This window comes from Equus przewalskii, chromosome 3, assembly GCF_037783145.1.
Source record: "Equus przewalskii isolate Varuska chromosome 3, EquPr2, whole genome shotgun sequence".
Classification (NCBI taxonomy): domain Eukaryota; kingdom Metazoa; phylum Chordata; class Mammalia; order Perissodactyla; family Equidae; genus Equus; species Equus przewalskii.
This window is the reverse complement of record NC_091833.1, coordinates 87,085,901-87,093,673: the sequence shown is the minus strand read 5'-3', so window position 1 is coordinate 87,093,673 and position 7,773 is coordinate 87,085,901. Positions and strand designations below refer to the sequence as shown.

At 43.4% G+C, this 7,773-nt stretch overlaps 1 long non-coding RNA gene across 1 annotated transcript; it reads left to right on the top strand.

Annotated features, from left to right (window-relative positions):
• Positions 1 to 4,682: 4,682 nt before the first annotated feature.
• On the top strand, positions 4,683 to 6,512 carry LOC139082325 (uncharacterized). The gene is made up of 4 exons (XR_011538222.1): positions 4,683 to 5,671; positions 5,839 to 5,933; positions 6,096 to 6,295; positions 6,391 to 6,512. It is a non-coding gene; the product is annotated as an uncharacterized lncRNA (long non-coding RNA).
• The last annotated feature ends 1,261 nt before the right edge of the window (positions 6,513 to 7,773 follow it).

Genomic DNA, 7,773 nt, shown 5'->3' with positions numbered 1-7,773 from the left:
GCTCTTTTTTTTTCCACCAAGATGCCCCCCACTCCTGCCCTATGCCCTCCATCTTGCCGGTCCAATCTGTGAGGTGAGAGCCCCACTGTCTCTGTGTCCTTTGAATGCATCTACCCTGGGGGCCAACTTCTCTTCTCTGAACCTCTCACTTGGCAGTGAGTCACCCTTTAAGGCCTATTCTTCTTGTATTATTGAACTCTTTTATTATTATTCAGCTTTTCTTAGAAGTTTGTCTTTTTTCCCCAAACAGTCCATAAGTACCTTGAAGGAAGGGACAATGTATTAATTCTTTGGTAAACTCTCTGCCCAGCATTTGGTAAATATTTGCAGGAGGAGTGAATTAAGAAGCAGAGTTCTGGTCAGAACTTACCTCCCAAGGCCCGGTTGTACTAGGAAACCAGGATACCATTTTGATTTTTACCTGAAAACATTTATTCTCCTCAAAAAGACCCAGTTAAGTGACTTTTGACCCTGATGAGGAGCGTTGTGGCCTAAGATAAGTTAAATACAGATCTCTTTCTCTAGAAGCTTAGAATCTTCAGCGCATGTGTAGCTTGGCTGTTCCTACATTGGATTTGGGTCAAAGGTGGAATCTAAATTCACTTAGCTCCTTCTGTTCTGATGGGAATCTGTCGGCTCCAAGGCCAAACACAGCACACCCCTTCAGAAACGGTGTTCCTCTCTGACAAGCTGGGACACTGATGGACCTGGGAACAAGTAGTTGGGTTCTCTGCCAGGCCCATTTACATCCGGGTTTGTTTCCTCTTCCTGTTAGGGCTGGCTTCCAGGGAGCCAAGCTTGGCATAGGTTTGGTGCAGTAATGTTAACACCTAGAGCACTCAGCTCCCACCGTCGTCTCACAGTGGACACCAGGCAGCACCATGTCTCAGAGGAGGCTGGCCGAGAATGCCTGGGGAAGTGTGGCCTGGGAGGAAGTCAACTGGCCAACAGGAGACCTCCTGACAGGCTCTTGCCACTACAATCATGTATTTCATGAGCATTTATTGGGCACCTCTTGTGTGCCAGGCACAGGGGATACCAAGACAAATAGACCATTTGGGAGGTGTTCAGTCTGGTTGGGGGGACAAACAAGTAAACAGTTAAACAATAGGATAGGCCTTATAATAGTAGCATGTAAACAAAACCTCAAGGACACAGAAGTACAGAATTCTGCCCAGGGAGGTTGGAGAAAAGCTTCATTGATTAGGAACTCTCAAAATGAGTCTTAAAAGAGGAGACACTGTTCACTGGTTGCACAAGGCGGGGTGAGTGTTCCAGGCCGAGAGAGCAACATGTACCACATGACTTGCAGCGTGAGGGAGTGCAGCAAATCCACCTTTTTGCCGAAGCTGTTTGGGGACGGCAGGAGATGAGTCCAATGGGGAAGGCAGAGCTGAGAATATGAAGGGCCTTCTAGGCTGTGACTTAGAGTGGGGCTCCATCCTATGGATGATGGGGGAACGTGGAAGGATTTCAAACAGGGAGGAGGGTGTGACGCAGTCAGGTTTCAAAAGATCTATGTAATGACAAGGTAAAGGAGGGACTAGAGGAGAAAAAGATTGAAGTAGAGCGACCAGCCCTGAGGTCATTTGCAATAGTCCGGGTCACACTACCTTGTTATGTGTCGGGGGAGATGAGGAGCAGGATGGGTTTAGGAGGTGGGACTGATGAAGCCTGATGACAGATGGGATGTGGTGATGTGTGAGGGGAGTCTAGGACAACTCCTAGTTTGGGCATAGGTGATAGGAATGGTGGCTCCATTCGCCAAAGTCAAGAACAAATGAGGGGAGGTGAGGGAGAAGCTCAGAGGGAGGTGAGTTAAAGTTTGACCACATCTAAAATGACGGACGACTCTGGTGCAGCCAAGCAGAGCTATCTAGTAAGTGGTTGGTAAGTGGGAATCTGAGCTCAGGGAAGGCTCTGTTTTCGGATGAAAGAAACTGGATCAGGCTTCTCTCTCTGTAGACATTCAATAAATGTTGTTTTGAGTAGCTAATTAATGATTACAGGGCACTGGGAAAACAGAACGATGTTGCAGTGTAAACGTGGATGCTCTTACAGTAATGGACTGATGGTTGCAGAAAAGCTCGAGCTACTAATTTTTTCCACCTATAAATAAACCTTCTTCTGCAATCAGAGTTTTAAATTACACAGTGAAAAAAGAATGTTGCAGTGGAAATGAGGGAGAGGGGCATGTGGAGGGCACATCGTGCCTGCAGGGTGAAAACGTTAGCAAGTTCCAGCTAAAATGGGTAAGGCAGAGATCTGATCTGGGGGAGAAGAGGTGACTGTCTAATGTCCTTGGTTCAAGTTCTGATTCCTTAACTAACTAGTTGGGTGTCTGAAATAGATTATCAGATGGGTAGTAAATGTTTGCTACCTCTCTTAGAGACACAGTAACAGTTTTAAGCTCTTTACGTGTTTTACTCATTCAATCCTCAGAACGGCTTCATGGTAAGTCCTTTGTTATGCCTCCTTTGGTGAGGAGTGAACTGGACACAGAGAGTTTAAGTGACTTAACCAAGACCGTTCGACTAAAAAGTGGCAGTTCCAGGATTTGAACCCAGACAGTCTGGGCCCAGCGTTCTTTGAGAGGCAATTAACTACTGTGCTATGCTGCCTCTCCATGTAAAAAAACGTGAGGAAATATCACTTTGCAGGGCCTTCGAGTTCTTATCAGTCCATGGATTTTGTAAAGGGCAAGTGGCGTGATTTATATTAAGGCCTAAATTCTAGGTGTGTATTTTCTTGTGTTCCCCCATGATTGGTCCTCCCGGGAAGCAGTGTTTAAAGATTTGTCCCAAATCTTTTTTAGGAAAGATCTGGGACTTCCCGTAATTGTGTGACTTTGTGTTTGCAAATCATAGCAGACTACCTGAGCAGCGTCATCATTCAGCGTTAGAGGTTGCTGTTTACTGAACTCAACATTATAATAATGATCAATCATGGGCTCATGAGTAAGAGAGACCTTGGTTCCAGCCTAGGTTTGCCACGTGGACATGCTACTTAAAACCCTGCAAGGCTGAGGGCTGACCCCGTGGCCTAGTGGTTAACTTTGTGCCCTCTGCTGTGGCAGCCCAGGTTTGTGGGTTTGAATCCTGGGCATTGACCTATACCACTTGTCAGCTGTGCTGGGGTGGTGACCCACATAAAAAATAGAGGAAGATTGGCACAGATCTTAGCTCAGAGCCAATCTTCCCCTGCAAAAAAACCAAAACAAAACAAAACAAAAAACTCACCCGGAATTCTCCAAGGCTGGTTTCCTCATCCATACATGGTATATTGTGAGTAACTTCGTAGGGCTATAAGGATTTTGGTGGCATAGAGTTCACAATCAAGGGTAAGAATTATTAAGTGCACTAAGACACAAATAGATATGTCAAAACTGGAGGAAGTATATTCTAGGGAAAAGGAATGGCAGAAGTCTTGCTTTGACAGGAAACTTGGAGTGTGTGATACCCTAAAGAAGGTCAATGAGACCATCTCATAAATTTATTAAGCAATTCGCATTCTTTTAAATCTTCAGCAGTCAGCATTTCTCTCTTTATTCACTACATATATAACTAATAAAGCAAGACTTAGGATTTTAAGAAAATAATTTCCCCCAAACATTTAAGTATTGATTGCAAACCTCAGTTGAGTTCTTCCATTCATTTAATTAAACTCACAGTGCGAACACATTGGATTTTCTTAAATACATCAAACACTTTAAAAACTGAGAAAACACACACTAATCACAATGATTACAGAAATTATGCAAAATTTATTTTTAAATTAATATTATCATGGATTTAAGGCTATTTGTTCATCATCTCCATTGTTACCATAGTCTAATTTTTATTTTATACCTTTCTGGGATTCCTATTTTTATATTAATTTGCAGTTGCAATAAACATACAGATCACCCTCCTGCCAAAGTTGCAGTTTCTGCGTTATCAAATCATTCATTTTTGACAGGGATACTGGACCTAGCAATTCAAACCTGCACAGTCTTTAGATTAAGCCCTTTTAAAAATAATCAAGTATTATTTCAGATGTCATGGAACTTTTAAGTCCCTTTTAAGTTCAAATCGATTTTGAGTTTTGGAAACCAGAAGCATGTATTCTTTAAATTTTTCACAATCTATATTCCCCTTCCCTGAATTTGGCTATTATTGTACATTGATCTGGTTTTTGGTGTGATGGACAAGTTAGGTATGTGTTATCAGTGCCTCTTTATAATTATAGAGTCATCTAGAGCCTTGCTACTCAAAGTGTGGTCCACGGACCAGCAGCATCAGCATCACATGGGATGAGGAATCTCAGCCTCGCTTCAGACAAGCTGACTCAGAATCCGCATTTTAGCAAGACATTTCTCCCATCCCCTGTCCTGTGATTGGATTGTACTTTAAAGTTGAGAAGCGCTAATATGAAGAATTCATCTACCTGGAAATGAGGGCTCAAGCCTGCATTTGGCATCCCTCTTCAGGACATGCAATTAATTTATCATCTTGGAACTCACAGTTTCTCCCTCTCTTCTTATAGTTTGAGATTTTATTTTAACTGCTAAGATTTTCTGCTACACTGGTCAAGCGAAGAGGGCTTGGGACTGAATCTGAGAAATCCAATAGCGAAGGAGGGGGTAGCTGAGGAGAAGTTGCCCAGAAAGCTAGGAGAAAACCAAGAGTTTGTCGTGGAAGCTCAGAACAATGACCTTCCAAGGACACAGTGTTTGCCCGGTTCTCTTACACACCGACAGGCATGTAGTGAGCAGTCCGTAAACATCAGCCATTGTTCCCGTTGTGATTGTTATTAGCAGTGATTCAAAAATGAAGGACAGGTGCTGTCTTGGTCAAGGTGGGGATACTCAAGAAGCATCATCACAGAGCCTTCCCAAAGGAGACATTTTCTCGGACGCTTGGAGGAAGGATCTGTGGTCCTGTGGGGGATTGAATGAAGGAGGGCTGATTTGCAGAATGAACTCAGAAAAAAAATTAAGGTCAGAGGAAATAGTCTGTTCACTAAAGTGTTTACCTTTCCTTCTGAGGGCAGGGCGAGGTGGCACGAAGGGAGAGGATGATAACACACCTAAGTAAACTTATTTTTGAGGAATGGCACAAATTTTCCACCACCTCATTTTCTGGTCCTTGACTTCATGCATTTAGTTAAAAAAAAATTTATTGAAGTAACATTGGATTATAACATGCATTTATTTTTTTAACAGAAGCAAATGGTTTGAATATCATTTCCAAAATTCCCTGCCCTAAAGGCGTGAGTGAGAGATCTAGTTCCAAACCCAGGGAAGAATTAATTCCTCTGAGACCCTCCTGGAATACTCTGTTTTGGTCTTGCAGGATTGTGCTCTGTTAGAAATTGATCTGGCTAAGGGATGAGGAAAGAATAACGCAGGAACATTCTAGAAAGTGTATTGACTAGGAGAGATGGACTCAATTTATTTCATAGCTTAAATCATTATTATCCTAAGCATTTAGCTATTAGCCAGAAATCCTAGCTAAATGGATGGATCTCCGTAGATTTGGTATATGAAGCTGTTGCGTTTCAAACTGTTTTTTTGCGTGTGTGTGCGTGTACCATCTCCTTGGAGCCGGTTAAAAACCACAGATTTCACTTATGACGTTACCTTCAGCGCCTGTGCCGGACCTGCAGGGAGTTTAGAGACACCTGGTGGCTGGTAAGGTGAAGTCCCCTGGCTTTGTTAGAAAATAAAGGGTTTGAATTGTGTCTAAAATTTTGCTTATTTTTGTGATTGAGAATTTCATTCCTTTTCCTATTCTTTCCATAGGATTGCAGTTGCATATTTTAAAAATAGACTTTGATTCTTCTATATTATTTTTATAGCCTCCAGCCTTTCTTTCCTAAAGAAATCATCAACCAGGTGAATTGACCAGTACCATCAGCTAGGCTAAATCTATCAGAGCCGGGAGCAGGGCGAGGTAAGTGCAAATTTAAGGAAGTGCCAAAAATCTCAGTATAAATACAGATAACATTTTAATGCAATATTTTAAAACATCAAAATGAATTCAAAAAAATCATAAACAAAAATATCAACATTTTAAATATAGGATCAGTATTACTGACTTTCTCTTTTGTCTCAGGCTCCAATACAGATCTGAAAGGCACTGAAAAGAGCTAATGTACCCAATGGCCTGGCCCTGGACCTGGCTCATTCACGGTCAATGAATGCATGGCCACCACTCCCCCCACCCGCCATGGTTTCCCTTGTCTTTCCTGTGGTTTCCCTGTCTCCTCTCATTCAGATCAAGCGTAAGGGAGCCTAGGTCAATGGCAATGACAGGTGAGAAGAAGAAACAGAAAATACACAATTAAAAAGTGGTCCTGAAGGAAAAAATTGGGAATTAAATCTTCCGGTTGTCCTGTTTTACTTTTGAGGATCCTCCTTCCTCCCAAACGTGCTTCTCAGAAGCTGGGCCTAAATCATTCATTCCCGGTGAGCTGCTCTTTGCCGATGAGACGCGGACACTGAGGGCAGGTGGGCATGGGAGATGGGGGAGGGCGTTGCTCTGGGGAGAAAGCCACTTCTTGCTTCTTTTCTGTTTTAATGCGTTCTGTAGTTTCCGCTTACCAGGACCGGGGCAGGGGATGGAGGTGGGGTAAGTGAGGATCTGGGACCACGGGGACATGTTGCTTTTCAGGGGTCTCATGTCTGTGGGAGATGTTGGTAGCTAGTATATTCCCAAATAGCCTGCGAAGGGTACCAGTTTGGTTTGGATGTGCTGTCTCTGCATTTCCCCATTCCCCTTCACGAGGATCGGCAAGCTGGAAGTAGCGTGCTACTGTTGACCAGAGAAGAGCGTTGCCCTCTGCCTCCTCCCGGGCTCGTCTTTCACCTAACTCTTGCACTGTCATCAGAGAGATGGTCACTGCAAATAGCAGGAAAATATTGTGCAATTGTAACCACACAGGCTGCCGTGAAAAGAGGAAGGAAAGCTGGTAGGGTGAGAACATACCGGAGTGAGAAGGGATCAGAAACTCAAGAACAAAGGAAAATTTCAGAAGAGCTCCAAGAATCAAGTGACCTAACAAGGAAGCCAAAGGGTCTCATGGATGGGGGTTCCTCAGCCTATGATGAAGAAAGACCCAGAGATAAGAGGAAGCAGAAGGTGCTCACCCTACACAACTGTGTCAAGTTTTATGGCTTTCAAATATATTCCCTTAGGGGATTTCAGGGGGAATAGTATGCGCTCTCTAACAAAGCACAGACACCAGAGCCTGCTACAGCCCCCGGATCATTCACCTGCTCACATCGGATACCCCGTATCATGTACCAGCTGTTCTCCTGACCCAGAAAACTGCATATCCCTTATCACCTGCTCATGTCTCTTGATGAAACTGGCTCTTCTGTTGGCAGTGTAATGAGTCTGTTTTTACCAGTAAAGGTTCAGCGGGGTAATCATATGAACATTTATTGAGAGCCTGCTATATGCCAAGTATATGTTTGGCACTTTTTCTGTCTTCTCTTTAATCCTCACAATACCCTTTTAAGTAAATATTGTAATTATCATGTGTACAAATGAGAAAACTGAGACAAAGAAATTATGTGACTTGTTCAAGCTCGTGTAACTAGTAAATGGTGGTCCCAGGACTTGAACCTGGGTCCCAGGACTCCTCCTGTCTTTACGTTTTTTCTGTTACATTAGGTCCGTGGAGATATAGGGGAGATGCCTCCACTCCCTCCTCCTGCATCCATGGCAGACACTGCTAATTGATCTTGGTGGTTGTTCCCCTTGAGCCAGGACTATGTATATGGCACAG